This window comes from Tamandua tetradactyla, chromosome 1, assembly GCF_023851605.1.
Source record: "Tamandua tetradactyla isolate mTamTet1 chromosome 1, mTamTet1.pri, whole genome shotgun sequence".
NCBI lineage: Eukaryota > Metazoa > Chordata > Mammalia > Pilosa > Myrmecophagidae > Tamandua > Tamandua tetradactyla.
The window spans coordinates 125,833,429-125,851,207 of record NC_135327.1 but is presented as its reverse complement, the minus strand read 5'-3'; the positions used below and the strand labels follow the sequence as shown (position 1 = coordinate 125,851,207).

Below are 17,779 nucleotides of genomic sequence, written 5' to 3'. Positions count from 1 at the left end.
AAAAAATGTTAACGTAAGTTTCTCAGTATATTTTCATTATACAAATAACATTTAAGCCTGAAGTTAGTGTTAAAAAGAACACTGATTATTGCTGTCTTATTTTTAGGTGTTAGGTAACTTACTTACTTCATTGTTATTAGAGGCTATATAGTTAGGAGGAAATGCTTAAAAGATTAAGTCTGTTGTCCAGGACATAATAGATGGTTCCTGTTAGCAAGATTTTTTCTTTAGAATTAATACCTTCTAATACAGTCTGATAATTGTTCCAAAACATGTCATTACCCTGAGAAAATTTTATACATGTATTACCACAAATCCATCTTTTATAAATTACAAAACTATAGATAGTACTTATTTGTTGTGCAGCATATCCTTACTTTACTTTAATAGTTATGATTGATTACACCAATAAAATAGTGAATACTGTGATTGATGTATTTTTAAGTATCCACTGCATTTATGTCAAAAGATTGAGGCTTATTTTTACATAGATGTCAGGAACCTAATACTGTTTTGACATCTTGTTTGTCACTCCATATACATACCACTTTCTGCATTTATAGAATGTTCAACAGTGCTGATTGTATTGGGATGGATGTATTGTTAAGGAAGCACCGTTTGATACTGGAACATTTAACTAACTTGTCCATGTTGGATTCTAGTTCCATAGTGAGGTGGTCTATTGCTCACAATTAAGGGAATATAAAATTGACAGAAATTCTGAATGAGTCTTATGAAAGGGCTGCTTCTGAGGAGGGAGAAGTATTTTTAAGAACAACATTATTTGTAGCAAGGAGGAAAATACAGCCTTCAAAACAAAGCCATATGTTAATTATTTACTGGAATATGAGTTGTTCTAGTTTTCTAGCTGCCGGAATGCAAAATACCAGAAACAGAATGGTGAACTTTTAAAAAGGGGAATTTAATAAGTTGCTAGTTGACAGTTCTAAGGCCGAGAAAATGTCCCAATTAAAACAAGTCTATGGAAATGTCCAATCAGAGGCATCCAGGGAAAGATACCTTGGTTCAAGAAGGCCAATGAAGTTCAGGGTTTCTCTCTCAAGTGAGAAGGCACATGGTGAACAACAGTCAGGGCTTCTCTCTCAGCTGGAAGTGTACATGGTGAACACGGCGTTATCTGCTAGCTTTCTCTCCTGGCTTCTGATTTCATGAAGCTCCCTGGGAGGCATTTTCCTTCTTCATCTCTAAAGGTCACTGGCTTGTGGACTCTCTGCTTCGTGGTGCTGCAGCATTCTCTGCACTCTCCAAATTGCCTTCATTCTCCAAAATGCTTCCTTTTTATAGGACTTCAGAAACTAATCAAGACCCACACAAATGGGTGGAGACATGTCTCTACCTAATCCAGTTTAACAGCCACTGCTGATTAAATCACATCTCCAGGGAGATGATCTGATTACAGTTTCAAGCATACAGTGCTGAATAGGGATTAGAAGTGGCTGCCTTTACAAAATGGGATTTTGATTAAAACATGGCTTTTCTAGGGTACATACATCCTTTCAAACCAGCACATGCTGTCAACCAGGATAGGCTCATGGGGTGTCTGAGTCAGTTGGACCTCTGGCTGGCTGAGGGACCTGGGGGCCACTGGTGGCACTGTCAAAGTTTGGTTTGGAAGGTTCAGCTTGAGTGAATGAGGCCAGTCTAGAGAGAAGCAGCCATAGCTAGAGAAAAGACATGCAGTTAGGGATGTTGGGGCCATATATTTTTCTAGAAGAACATGACAGGTGAATTTCTGCAGCTGTCAACACAAGGTGAGAAGAGATGCCAGATATAGACCAATCTCAGCAATTTAATTTGTTCCCATAATTGTACTTGGAAATAGGAAGGTGAAAAGTTCTTAAACTGTTAGATATAGATGTTTTAGGTAGATCTGTCTTCTCAGAGAGTGAAGAATTAATTATAAAATGCACAGCTTTAGCTTGTGCAAGCGTCTTTTTCTGAAACAATTTTGTCTAGGCAATTTGAAAAATGATGAGTGGAAACCACAGTGACCCAGTTGCCATTACTCAGAAAGTACCATCCCCTCCCACCCATATATACTGGCAGCTCAGACCCACTGGGACAGGCCAGGGACCCTTCCCTGCCTCCCAGTTCTAGCTGTTGGACTAGGCCCAGGGCCTCTCCTACCTCTCCTCTGCCTGCAAAGGGACACTCACCCCAGCCTGAGGTGGAGCCTAGCCCTGCCCATCTGGATTTATTTTTGACATACAGTGTCAAGGAACATTTAAATAGATTATTCCCACAAATAGTCAATTTTAGCAACACCATTTATTGATTATGGTTTCGTCTCATTATGTGGTATTTGGCCATGGTCAAGACACAAGGGGAGCTTGTCCTGGCTTATCAACTCCATGTGTCTGATGGTTTAGGGACGGGAATAATTTTGAGGGTCAGAAAGCCTGGGATCTTGCTACTCAACCTTCCTTTTTAATGTGTGAACCTTGGATATGTAGTAGGAGTTTTTTTCCCTTGATGTGCTATTTTCCATTTATCTGCATGTTCATTCCTGCACCCAAATTTTGCTATTTTATTTACTGCAAACATATAATATATTCCAATATCTGGTATAGCTAGTCTGACCGCTCACTTATTCTTTCTCAAAATTATTTTTTAACTATTTTCATCTGTTTGAATTTTTTTTCTTAAGAGCTGAAGAAAAGGCCTTTTTTAAAAAAAAAAACAAATATTGGCATAGACTAGGACTTTTTTCTTCAAATATAATTTTGGCAATTGCTAACAAAGTGTCAATAGTTAATTTGGGTACCCTGAAGTTGATAGAAAGGGATGTGCGCTATAAAATAATCAGACAGCCATAATCCTATTAGGATTTTTATGCTTACCTTTTAAACAGTACCTTGAATTATACTGAGAAATAGAGCCAATTTAGTCCACAGGTGTAAAAAAATAGACTGTTTTCTACATCAGTTAGTTTTCCATTCACCTCTCTGTGAGCTAATAATAGTATGATTCAAAAATTTCAAAAACATGCAGAACCCTGAGTTAGAAAACTTTTCACGGCAATTGCAGTTTTTATTCTAATATATACTGATTTATTTACTGATCCTGCTCACATTCATAAATGAGTAAAGGTCCAATTTTAATAAGACCTAAAACAATGAATATAGGAAAGTAGAAGGAGATTAGAAGTAAGAGGAGAGCTTGGAAGTAAGAGTATCTTGAGAACTTTTGGCTAGGCAAAAGTATCTGTAAGTCAGTCAACAAACTTTACAGCTCATCCAGAAGACAAGCTGGAGATCAGTCTGAGTGCAGTCTTTGTGAGATTCATTAGTTTATTCAAGAAATATTTATTAAGCATCTACTCTGTACCTGGTACTAGTAATATGTTAGTGAGCATAGAGAGACACAAATCCCCATCCCCATTGTGCTTACCTTTTAGCAGGGCAGAGATATTTTGATTTTTTTTACATGGGCAGGCATCGCGAAACAAACCTGTGTCTCTGGCCTGGCAGGCGAGAACTCTGACACTGAGCCACCATTGACCACCGCAGAGATAATTTGAAAAATATATGGTTTTTAAAATTACTATTATTAAAAATTATTAAATTATTAAATAATAAATATGTAAAATTATTAAAAAATAATATGACGTACTTAGAAGTTAGATGGATAATGAGTAATATGGAGAAAAGAAGCAAGCAGGGAAGGGCAATAGGAAGTGTTGGGGGTGTGGGTGTTACGGTCTTGATGGGGTGGCCAGGGAGACCCTCCCTGAGGAGTTGACTTTGGGAAAATGGCCTAAAGACAGGAGAGGACTGTACAGATGTCAGGGAAGCATGTTCCCAGTTGAGGGAACCGCCAGGGCAAAGACCTTGACCCCCTGGGGAGGAGGGGAGCAGTGCTGGTGGTGTGGGTGGGGGGGTGGGCATACTTAACACCTGCAACTTCAGAACCAGTTCACGACCTTTCAGAGCTTTTTCAAAAAGAAGGAGCAGGACCGCAAATAAAACCTAAAATTCTAGACTTGCCATATTTTCCCTGTGCTTATTCAGTTTTATTTAAAAGTTTTTATGGGCACAGAGTTTCCAACACTTCAAGCAATGGAGAAGTAGCAGTGAACATGGTGTAAAGGTACAAGTTTACGATTTTTTGTATTTACTGTGACATAGACCATTTTGAAATCTCAGCAGATATTTTAGAATGTACTCCTAAATATGATACATCACTGTTTATTTTGGAAGCAACTAACATAGGACCTCTCTGGATCCATTTGACATTGCAAATACCCACTAAAAGTATTGTGCTCTAAATCAGTGAGCTCTGTGGCTTGGACTCTTGTTTAAGCAAGTTGCAGCTTAAATAATGGTCCCTGAAATATAATTTCCTGTCATTTACCTACCTGCCAATTTCCCCCCTAAGTTTATATGTTCCTATAAAACTTTCTATGAAAGTTGAGATGCTTATGATAGTCAGTTTCAAACTATTTATGTATTTTTTTCTAGACAAAGTTGCCTTAAAATTATACTGAGGAAGTCATGTAGTTATTTTCACAGTCTTATTATGTCGTTGGGTCTTTGTTATCTGCTCATTTAAAGAAAATAGAGTGATGTTTGTAAAATCATGGTTTCATTTCTTACCAGAAACCTAACTGGGTAGTTATTTTATCGTGGCCTTTTCTGTGTATTCATTATAGAAAAACCATCAAATACTTTGCCTTTTTTGGGTGATGGGAGAAGAATACGTAATGGGTTTTTGTGGAAGCCGTTCTTTCTCCTTGTGAATAGGAGGAGGAAAGTCTTCCAGTTGCTCCTGATGCAAATATAATACAGCCTGTTACCTCTGAAGTTGATGTTTTGTAGTTAAAATGACTTGATTTTTCCATTTTAGTGACATTTGTGAACCTTACCCCTTTGTTCTTGGCAGGGGGAGAAGGAGGCAAGTGTTATGCAGGTCAGGTCTCTGTGGTTGATGTATTGTTAGTGCCCTGCGCCAGGGCACGTTGTTTCTCGAGGCTGTCAGGGGATTGGGTTAGGAGCATGCCCAGCGGTGCCAGCTGTGTGGCTGGCAGGCATCTGGACCATGGAGGTGCCTCTTTGGCAGAGTCAGCAGATGGGCCAGAGAGGCGTGACTCAGCGATGAGTATAAACATTTGTTTAGCCTGACAGATTAGGACCAGAGTCTGGTCCCTGGTTATTAGCTGATTATAAGAGTGACATGGAGGAAAGCTTCAGCCTTTGCTGGAGAATAGTGATGTGGAGAAACATGTAGCTGGGGCTTTAAAGGAAGCCACTTATGCTCAGAATATTAAAAGGAGCAATGGCTTGGGAGGTGTGGGGGTCATTGGACTCCATGGGACTGAGCAGAGGAGCCAGCAGAGGGGGGAAGGTGGAGAGGGGGAGTGGTTTGCTGCACCCTTGGCTGGTGCTGGATGCTATGAGTGAAGGCAAGTTGCTGGCTGCTCACACCCTTCACACTCCCATCAATTGGTGCATAAATGAATAAACCTGACCCAGAGCTTTAGAGGCGTGTAATAGCAAGAATGCAGGGAAGAATTACCACCTGTGTTATTATTTATTTAGGTTTACGTCTCCCTCACTAGACTGTGGACACCCTAAAGGTGCTTATTCATTTTGTATCATCACTGTTTATTTAAATGAACTGAGAGTAAGGTGAATATTTCCTTTTAATGTGCAATTTTTTTAAGCCTCTTCAGTTTGAGGGTAATAACTTGTTATTGAGATATTGTCTGAGCTGAGAGGTCCATAGCACATAACATCTCTTTTCTTCTTTTGAAAGGTATGTGATTTAATGAAAAGGATTGCACAGGAGCAGAGGTCAGGGTCACCGTCACAGAAATGCAGATGAATTCATTGTACACTTATTCCTTTGTTCATCCATCCATTCATTCAACACATCTGGACTGGGCACTGCTTGTTATGTGCAGGTGTTGGGGATACAGAATACAACCTAATCAGTGCCCTCAAAAAGAGCTTACATACTTCTGTATTTGAGACAAAAAGGAAAGGAGAATAATTATCTACCTATATATAATTGTCTCCAAAGGAAATATATTGGGAAGAGTTGCAAAGAGTGTTGGAAACAGTTCTTAGGAAACCTAGTTCAGAGATAATATTGTGTTATCAGCTTAAAAAGTATTAACTGACTGCAACTTGAATTAAAATAATTTGAGTTGCATATGTTGACTCATGACATTTTAAAGGTTGTTACTTAAGATTTTTTCAGATAATTTACCCGAGGCAATTCTGTTTGCATTTTATAATAATACGAGGGACTTGTTAATAGAAGTCTCCTCCATAGCCTATAATGGAAATTATCCCTAACTGAATAAATGTGTATTTTGTCAAATTGTTTATCATGTTTTCCACCCGTGAACCTGTAAAAACATCAGTCTCAAAACAGTCTCAAAAGCAGTTTTTTAAATTATTTTTATTGAGAAATCTTCACATGCATACATTCCATACATAGTGTACAATTAGTGGCTCACAGAATCATCATATGGTTGTGTATTTATCACCGTGATCATTTTTTAGAACATTTGCATCACTCTAGAAAAAGAAATAAAAAGAAAACGTCATACATATCATATACCTTACTCCTCCCTCTCATTGACCACTAATGTTTCCATCTACCCAATTTATTTTACTTTGTCCCCCTATCATTTATGTGTTTTTATCCATATTGTTTTTACTCTTCTGTCCATATCCTAGATAAAAAAGGCATCAGACACAAGGTTTTCACAATCACATAGTCACATTGTACATGTTTTATCTTTATACAATCATTTTCAAGAATAAGGCCACTGGAACATAGCTCCAACAGATCCAGGTACTTCCCTCCACCCACTACAATACACCATAAACTAAAAAGGGATATTTATATAATGCGTAAGAATAACCTCCAGGATAACCTCTCTACTCTGTTTGAAATCTCTCAGCCACTCAAACTCTTGTTTTGTCTAATTTTTTCTTCCCCCTTTGGTCAAGAAGACTTTCTCAATCCCTTGGTGCTGAGTCCCAGCTCATCCCAGGATTTCAGTCCTACGTTGCCAGGGAGATTTACACCCCCGGGAGTCATGTCTCATGTAGAAGAGAGGGTAGTGAGTTCACCTGCCAAGTTGGCTTAGAGAGAGAAGCCACATATGAGCAACAAAAGGAGTTCTCTGGGGGTGACTCTTAGTCCTAATTTTAAGTAGGCTTTGCCTATCCTTTGCAGGAATAAGTTTCATAGGGATAAACCCCAGGATTGAGGGCTCAGCCTATTTATTTGTTTGCTCCCACTGCTTGCAAGAATATCAGAAATTCTCTAAATGGGAAATTGATTATTTCCTCCTTTCTCCCCCTTTCTCCATGGGGACTTTGCAAATACTTTTTATTCACTGCCCAGATTACTCTGGGACATATTGGGCCATCACGCTAACCTGGAGAAACTAACAAAATCTCATACCCTATTCAAGATTCCCTGTACTTACAATGTTCAGCTAAACTGACCATATAAGTTAAATAAAGAAATGTGCTACCCAAAATATAAATTTTACACTCAATAAACATCTCTCCCTTTAGTCTCACACAGAAGTTGAAGTTTTAGAATATGGACCATATCATCCTTTATCCTGTGTTCTTAGCTACCTCAGTCCTATCCAGATCAGCTTCCTTCATATCTGTACTCGAAGTCTCATCATTTTTTCAGCTTTTTAAACAGTTTCTGTATGGGGTACTGCTGACTTTCATATCAAAAGCAGTTTATTTTAAAAGAGAATTTTAGATAATACTGCAAATAATGGAGAACATACCAACTATTCTGATTTTTTAACCTCTGAAAATATTTTATGCATTGCAGCTATGCAAGGAATGCTGTTTACTGACCTAGTTTTACAGAGTCAGAGGAGATAGCTTTCTTTTTTACAGATCTATTCATTTTTGTTGGTATGAGTGCAGTTATGTTATATTATTTTTGTATAAATGAGTGAGTCATTTTTAAGAATGAATAGCTTTCCTCCTCCCGTGCCTTCCAATCTCTTGCTGTCAACCTCAAAGAGTATTGAAAAGGCTGCCTGAGAGTTTTGGAGATGGATGTCTCTAGCTCAGAAGTGTACTGTGACTCACAGAGACCATTATTTTCATTATTTTCTTCCTGGTGCTTTGGAAAATGATTAAAATGATCTATATATTTGATTATGAGGTGGTTTTTTCATTGGTATCCCCCTTCTTTGCATATATATAATTTTTCTCTGTAAAATCTATATGGTAATTTGAGGGTTATATGAGAAAATGCATCTAGGAAGGAATCTTGTGTAGCATTTGAATTCCTTTACATTATGAAATATTAGCTCTGCTGATGACTTTAGAAGGATATCAGTTTATATCTGTCTTGGATTTTATGACAGTCTCTTTGAGGTGAACTTGAATTTTGTTGTTATCATTAGACATTTTCTGATGTCTGATTAAAAAATATAGTTTATTTTGATATTGTGCTAGTTAGGCCACCAGTTTTCATTTAACACAAATTTCTGCATCCATAAAATTGTGTAGGTAGAAGAGCGCCAGTTCTTCGTTGATAGGAGAAATGAAATGCAGCATGAATAATAAATTTAAAATCTCTGTGCCGATGAGGTCAGATGAGACCCTGGGGTCACATAGAATGAGTTTCTATTTGTCTTGCTCTCAAAGACACCTGTTAAATGTTGGGAATCTATTGGAGGAATTAATCACATTCCCTCTGCAATCTCTTCATAACTTAAGACAGTACATTAAGTTACCTGTCTCATTGTCATCACAAATCAGATGTGTGCAGGTAGTTATTCAGATAACCTGCTGGAGTGATTGAGCACTTTTCCTTTTGAGTCTTTGGGGGTGGAAAAGCGGTGATGGTGTGTAGATATTAGCTCAGGTACCTCGACAATTATTTTTTTATTGGCATGTGTCTAATAAAGGCACACTTATCATCACAGATTAGAAGACTTTTAAAGACCTCATTTTTGAAGCATTTTACAGTTTGAATCTCTGTGGAGCAAACCAGATTTTGGCCACATGTGGGTGTACTTTAGAATATGATTATGTATACATTTGACACATTTATCAACATTTCTGTTAGAAAATTAAAAATTTTCATGGATTCTGTGAAGAGACAGATACCTGCATTATGGAGTGGCATACGTGTTTGAAAGTACAGATGCTTTTATTTTATGAGAGGATCAAGGTCAGAGTTTAAACATGCGCTTAAAAAATCTCCCCTTTTGCCCTTTTTTCTTTTATTATTCCCTTTTGATTTGCATATTTCTGTTTTTTTATGCAATAATTTGTTTAAGACTTCATTACTTGGGACACGAATTTCAGACTGTTATTTTGTGTTATATTAGTATCAGGCACTTCTTGCTCTCTCATCTCGTTGATCTGTAAGACGGCAGGGGTCTCTTAAATTGAGGTCTGTTGTAAACATGTTCAGATGTCACTTTAATCCCTGTACAGTTCTGGCAAACTGAGGGTCATTCATGAAGTGCTTAGTCTACTTGTTTGAGACAGATATTTTCATCATGTACTTGGTAGAGGTGAGTTTGTTTGCGAATCCTGTAAACTTTGTCCACTGAGGTACACCTGAAAGACCTGTGGGATTACAACACGTACCCTCCATCCTCTCTGAGAACAAACTGACTGGTGGTGGTCAGGCCGCTTGAATATCCTTGGTGAATTAGCTACTCTCTAGATGTCCACACACCTCTGCTCTCATCAGTTGAGCTATATATTTATGCCAGTTGTACTTGTTTCTGTAATAACATACTATAATTATGTGACAAGAAGCTAATAAAATGTGCAGAATGATGTGGTTGTTTCTGTCAAAAAGTAAGTTAAATGCATTGGAAAGATTTGATCAAGACATGTTATTAAATGTTTTCTTTTCTTCTTGAATCAGGTATAAGAGAGAAAACTCTATTGTACAGATTTAGATGTCTTTTGCCTAAAAGTATCTTTTTTATGCAAGCTGAAAGTAGAATTTGTAGATGGTGCTTTATGGCCATGAATATGTTCTTTGAAGAAAAATCTTCCACTCTACTTCAAAAGATACTTGAATGGATGTCCATTTATAAGAATTAAATTAAATGTTAAGGCATATATTTTAATTTTTTTGTGAATTCCCACTTAAAATAACATTTTTACTTTGCCCATTTACTAGTGATATTCACTGTATTATTAATGATAGATTATTACTTTGCAGTCTATATTTCTGTATCTTTGTGTATTTGTGCACTGAGTTTATATTTTAATCTCATTAATTTGTTATTCTTAATAATTAGGATAAGAGGTCCCCAATATTAAAGTTAACATTTTAGTATCTAGTAAGAAAATATCTAAAAAACAGAGTAATAAAAGTCTTTAGGGAGAATGTATAAGCATATTAAGATAACTTTTCTGTGTAGAAGCAAGCTAAATAGATTTTTTAACTTTTTATTTGGAAATAATTTAAACTTGCAGAAAAGTTGCAAGAAAAGTACAAAGAACATTAAAATATCCTTTATACATTTGCTATTATTCTATCTTCCTTCCTTCCTTCCTCCCTCCTTCCCTCCCTCTTTCTTTCCATCCATCCATCTATCCATCCACCCATCCATCCACTCACTTCATCCCTGCCTGTGAGCACATATACACACACATTTAATCTTTTTGCACTATTTAAGAGTAATTTTTATGTATAAAACTATAGATACTCTCTTATGTTATCAAAGTGTCGTCATTAACTTTAGTAAAGTTAACATTGATATGACACTTTTAATCTAATTAATAGTTCGTTTCCCAGCTTTGTCAGTTGACCCAATAATGTCTTTTTATGGCATGTTTTTCACTCCAGTGGATAACCAAATCTAGAGTCACACACTGTTTTCAGTTTTAGTCTCTTTTACTCTAGAACAGTTCTTCAGCCTTCTGATGTCTTGTATGACTGCCGTTTTTAAAGAGTACGTCTTTTTTTTTATTATTATTAATTAAAGAAAAAAAAAGAAATTAACCCAACATTTAGAAATCATTCCATTCTACATATGCAATCAGTAATTCTTAATATCATCACATAGATGCATGATCATCATTTAAAGTACGTCTTTTTTTAATTAAAAAAAAAAAAGGAATGCCCCCCTGTTATGTTTGCATGGTGTTTCTTCTTAGTTTATGCATCCCCAACTGAAATATTACATAATTAGGTTTGTCTCCTTAGGGTATTACATCAAAAGGCAAATGTTATCCATCTGCTACATATTTTTTATGTTAAATTTGATTATCTGTTCAAGGTGCTAGCGGATTTCTGTATAGTTACTATTTGTTCACTTCCTCCTAATAGGCACTCTGTGGGGAAACATTTTAATTCCATGCAAGTATCTTACTCTTCATAAAAATCCCTCCTCTCCAGGATTTATCATTCATTTATGGCATTTGCCTGAGCAAATTTTTTACTGTTACAGTTGCAAGATGATGATTTTCCAACTCCAGCACTTCCTTTGCATTTGCCTGTTATCACTTGGTCTTCGCCTGTAGACAAGAGTCCTCCCTCCCTTCTCTTGCATTTCTTTCTTTATCCATTATTGGTATGAACCCATAGATTGCCATTTTCACCCAGTGTTTTATAGTTTATACAGTTTAAAAAAATCATTGTGGTGTTCACCTTATCTGAATGAGCAATGGGAACCTCTTCAAACTGGCTGCTAAGTCTCTGTAGATATCTCCAAACAATTTATCTTAGCACTTTCTCACTTTATGGGTTTATCATATGCCTTTTCTGTCCCAATTCTAAAATCAGCTATTTCCCTGAGGAGCCGTGGTTCCTTTTGAGTGGGGCATGGTGTTAGAAGCCAAGTTCTATATAGCTGTGTTCATTGCTACTGGGGAATCTTTGTTTCATGACCCGTTTAGCAGACAACAAGAGAATATATGCATGTGTATTATATACACATGCATGTATATGTACACAGAAATATATGTATACATATACACATATATATTTTAGAAATCTTGGGTTTACACCAAAACCCTAATTCAAATCCATCTCTTTAGGGTTTTATTTTGCCTTACCCTATTTTGTATTTGTGTATCTCTTCTTCCCTGACTCCTAATACATTTACTCTTTTGCTCAAATATATAGTAAATCTAAAGCCATTTCAGAATTGTTTCACCATACATTGTTTCACCACTACAAAATCAAACCTAATAAAAAGAGTTTAAAGTTTTTTATTTTTAAATTTTATTTATTTTTATTGTTCTCTGCTCCTTTCCTCTCTCCTTTCAAAAAAATTATGCTCATAAAATGGTACCAATTCTTTTTCTTCCCCTCTCAGTGTGGTTATGTTATTCATTTGAAATACAGTTTGGGGCGGGCCACGGTGGCTCAGCAGGTAAGAATGCTTGCCTGCCAAGCCTGAGGACCCGGGTTCGATTCCCGGTGCCTGCCCATGTAAAAAAAATTAAAAAAAAAAAAAAGAAATACAGTTTGGGTTTATTTGCTTTGTTTTACTTGCAGTTTTAGTCCTCCCTTTCCAACCTTATTGGTTTATTTTATTTTCTGAATATATATATAACATTATAAACATGCTTCTAAAAGTCAAAATTATACCAAAAAGGTACACTAGAGGAATGTCATTCTCTCCGATATACCTTCTATCTTGTGTCATTATCTCTGATATACCTTCTATCCTGGTCCCACTTGAACCTCACACACACACACACACACACACACACACAGCTGGGCCCCCCCCCATCTAGACAACCAGCCCCACTGATTTTTGGTGCACTTGACACTGAAAGGGAGAGGAATGTATTCACCTTTTGAAGGGAGGATATATCAGAGAATTTGGGGCTGTATTTGAAAATCATGACACTGTATTTAAAGTTCTTTAAAATCTGTCAGTGTGTGCTTGTCTGTCTATGCACTTATATAAGTTTCCTTCCAGATTCCAACCATAGATGAACACGCACACGCACACACACACACACACACACACACACACATACACGGTCATCTGTGTCTATGGCTTCCTTTCTTCATTTATAATATACTGTGCCTATGAGCATATTAAAGTTTCTGAGAAATGTGTTTTAATTAAACCTCAAGATTTTTGAATTTCCTTGACTGTAAAATTGCCCGTACCATTTACACCCAATTTTCTGATGCAAGGAGCTAGTGTGCCCCACAGATCTTTAAGCAGGTTTCATATTGAAGTAGGTATTTGCTCCTGTTTTCTTGGGTCTTTTCATAATGTTAAAGAAGTTTCTTTTTATTATTAATTGACTGCTTTTTTTTTTTAAGTAGCAGGATTGTCTTCAAAGTTATCAAATTGATATCTTTTTACCCTTGTAGATGTTCTATGCCTTTTCTGACTACTTAGCGTGTAAAATGCATTGGTATATTTCCTAATGTTGGATAGACTTGTGGTCTTAGAATATACCCTATTTTGTCTTAAATTTAATTTGTTATTTTTATATTCATATGTGAGATTGGTTTGAAGTTTTATGATTTTCAATTCTTTCATCACTTTTGGATATGAAGGTTTATGCTAGTGGTAGAGTAATTATCTGTTCCATGAAGATTCAATAATATTTGCCCACAAAACAACTAGATTTGGTACTTTTTAGGAAGATAGATCGTTGATGACTTTCCATTTCTTATATAGTATCTGGTTTTCTACATTTTGGATTAATTCTATTAATTTATATTGTCTTTAAAAATCTCCCATTTCATTTAAATTTCAACTGATAAATAATACACAGTAATCGCTTACAATTTTTATATTTTTTCTGAATTGTGGTTATATCTTCTTTCTCTTTAAGAATATTGAGCATTAGTGTTTTCTGTATTTATTTGTGGTCAAATTTTAGACATTTTTCACTTAAAAAAAAGTTCAGTGTCACCTATCTTTTCTTTTTCTTTTCATATCCACTAATTTCTCCTTCTATTTTTTTTTTCCTTCTGAATCCATTATCCTTCCTTCAGCTATTTCTGGGGTAATTTTTTTTGTTTATGATAGCAAGAGATCTGCTATTCCATCAAAAATGTCATGAAACATCTTTTAAATCCAATAAATACTTCATCCCTTTTAAGATGCATTTGAAATGCATCACAATTTATTTAGCTATTGTTCAGCTTCTTTTTGTTTTTCCTGCTGTAAAATGAAGTCTGTGATCTATATCCATACCCAAAATCTTTGCCTATGTTAACTACTTCAGAATAAATCCTGAAAGAATTTCTAAGTCAATGTGAAGTTAGATTTTGAGGGAAATTGCCAAATTGTTCTCCATAAAGATTATACCAAGTTAATTGTATGAGAGACCCATACCATTGCAGTTTCTGGATATTCTTTGTTTTTGCCTAAATTGATATAATAAAAATATTTATTTTTAATTGTACTACTTTGATTTCTAATGAGATTGTACTTATTTTATTTTATCTTATTTGCATGGGGAGGCACTGGGAATCGAACCCAGGTCTCTGGCATGGCAGATGAGAACTCTGCCTGTTGAGCCACTGTGGCCTGCCTTGTACTTATTTTTAAATGCTTTTTGGCCATTTGCTTTTTTGTGGGTCTGTGTGTGAAGGGTTTGTTCCTATCCTTTGTCAATTTTTCTATTGGAGCAGTGATCTTTTTCTTCTTATTTTATGATCTAATTTTATTTTTAGGCACAGTGGTCTTTGTTTTTCATGTATATTGCAAATTCCCAGTTTGTCATCTTTCTTTCAAATACATATGTATATATTTTTTATTATTTTCAGTACAGATTTTTTTGTTTTCATTTTCAGAGATGCCAATCCATTTGTTCTCTCTTGGTTTTTGGTGTTAAACTCATATTTATAAAGATTTTGCCCATACTAATATGAGGAAAACATTTGTCCATAATTTTTCTGATGATTTCACTTTTGAATTATCTGAAATTTATATTAGTATGAAGATTAAGTAGGGAATCTATCTCTTCTTTCAAATTATCTTCCTATTGTCTAATAGCATTTATTGAATAATCCATCTTTTCCACACTGCTTTTGAAGTACACCATTATCATAAATTAATTTTTAATATATATGTAGGCCTATAATTGGTGGTGGTATTACATTACATTGTCTTTCTTTTCCTATACAACTCTCTTTTAATTATTGAGGTGATAATACATTTATCATGCATTTATTCTTCCAGTAAACATTAGAATATTTTTTCAAAGTTGAAAACATCTCCTATTTTTGAGATTTTGATTAATATAGTGGTGAATTTAGAAATTAACTCAAGAAGAATTGGTTTTCCAATACTGAAATCCTTCTGTTCAAAAACAAGTTATTTCTCTAAATACTTGTTTTTATTTAAAATTGTTACTTATATGTATTTTGTAATTTTCTTCATATAAGTATTGTGGATTTCTTATCATATATTTATTCCTGATATTTTATGTTTTATTGATATTTTGATTGGCCTGTTTATTCAACTATATTTTTTAACCTTATTTTAATGTTGTTACTTAATAAAACTGTTGTCATCTATACATTTATTTTAAGAAACAATATAGCATAGTGTGTGTTCCTGGGCAAGTTACTTGATCTAAGTTTCTCTTCCTTGAAATAAGATGATAGTTCCAGTTATCTCATTGGTATTGTGTGAATATTAAAGAGATGATATTGTAAATGAATTAGCACATAGTTCTCAAGAAATGTTAGTTAATATTATTATGATTGTTCATTTTTCACAGGTTACCATACTGAACTTTCTTTTTGTTTCCAGTAGTTTCTCCATTGATTGTCTTTAGTTTCCAAATATTCAGTCATTTCAACTCTAAATATATTTATTTCCCCGTCTTTCCAATTAGGATTTAAAGGACCTTTCATATAGGAGTTTAATTCAGTAAAAAGATGTCTTGGATTATTACCATTTTCAGCTGCTTTTGACTCATTGATCAAATTGTCAAGCATTTACTAATGTGAATGAATTTTGTTAGTTAACTTGTGAAAAATGAATTATATGATAGTAGTTTTATTTCATTGAGAAGCTTCTTGAAGACATGGTCTGTAAGAAAGATGTGTTGTCCAGAATGGCCAGTTTATAAGGTTTTTTTAAAACTGTAATTCCTTTAAACTGATTAGTCAAATAGTTCTGTTGATCAAACAGCTTTTGTCCTACTTAAAGTGAATCCAACATTATGGTTTTTAAGAGAAAAGGACTCTCCTTATTCCTCAGTGAAGATGCCCCATTTTCTTGTATAGATACTGGTAAATGTTATCAAATAAATGAATTAACTGAAAATTATTATATAGAGTACACAAGCTGAGATAAGAGTATTTCTGTCATTTTCTAAAAGTAAGAAGCTGTGGAGATAATGATAAATTCAAATTTTCTCTTGTGGTCATTAGTTCTGGGATAGATATTTGTTGAGAGAATCAATGGAATGTTATTTTGTCTTTGATTAAGATTTTCATAGGTTGCCCTCCATTAAAATTTTTTATAAGCTAAGCATCTAATGTGTTTAAAGTGAATTTTAAATGAGTAATGAGGTTCCATTATATTGTATGAACAAGAGAGAGTGAAAAATTCTAACCACATACCAAATTGTTCATGAACAGACTATAGATTATGGAAGAAAGACTTAAAAACCCACTCATCATGACTGCTTATAATGTGTGAATGCATGAAATCGTTGTGAATGAGTGGTTTTTTTTTTGAACAATAGCAAAAGCAGCAGCTGTGACTTAAGTAATTTTGCAGTGTAAACTTGCAACTGGATCAAATCATCCACATCAGAGCAGAATGGGCTGACTTATTACCTAACACATGATCAGGGTGAGCTCCAAAACCCCACGAAAGTGTGAGACAGAGGCAGATTGAAGGACAGTCTAACATAGTAAATCGTGTTTCTTCTTAACCTCAAGTGCCATCTTCAAAATGGGTTTGTTGTATCTGTCAGCTGGGTGTTAAGGGTCTATTTAGGATGAGTCTGGAAGCCATGCTGGATACAAAAAAAGCCCTAGGCTGTTGGAATTTTGGATTGAGGGAAGCTAATTAAGACAAGAATTTTAAGGAAAAAGCTTGATTTAGAAGGCTGGATTTAAGTTAGTTTCTGAAGAGTGAATAGGATTTTGGTTGGGAAGATTAAAGAAAAGGAAGTTTTTTGGAAAAGAGGGAAAAGTTGGCTTGTCATGTAGAGAAACTTGGATTATAAGAGCAATTTCTGATCCTGAAAAATAAAATTGTGCAATAGTGGCACCTATTGCTGATGACCTAAAATAATAGGAACAGTTTTAGGAGCTAGAACTAATGATAACTGCATCACAGACAGAAAAGACAGCCAAAGAATACTTATAAGTCACCAGATTTGACAACTGAGAAATGTGACTTAGAGTTATAATTTCTTTTTTCTTAATGTCACTTAAATCAATGCCAATAATATTACAATGACAAAGTATAAAGTAAAAGATCCAGGTTATGCAAAGTGTATTAGGAAGGAAGTTCAATAAATCCAGGTTGGAGTGTGGTTATCACAGAGCAGCCAGAATGCACATGTATAACACATTCCTATAACCCTTTCCTGCATCTTAAAATTAACTGAATAAAATTATTGCTTAAATGATTTCCTGTGAATATCAGATGTCTTGTTTTGATACTAGGGATCAGTCATAGACCAGTGACTATGTATATCTAATAGAAATCAGTATTGACACCTGAGAAATTAAAAAAGGATTGGAAATTTAAATGGATATAGCATGTCATTTTGTGAGCCTATTTTAAAGAAATCCTAACAACTGACAACTTAATCCTCTTTAACTTATAATTAGT

General features: G+C 35.1%; 1 protein-coding gene across 3 annotated transcripts in view; it reads left to right on the top strand.

Moving 5' to 3' along the window:
• CDK14 (cyclin dependent kinase 14) overlaps positions 1-17,779 on the top strand; it is a 653,719-nt gene that overhangs the window by 119,587 nt on the left and 516,353 nt on the right. The gene's annotated exons all lie outside the window — the stretch shown is intronic.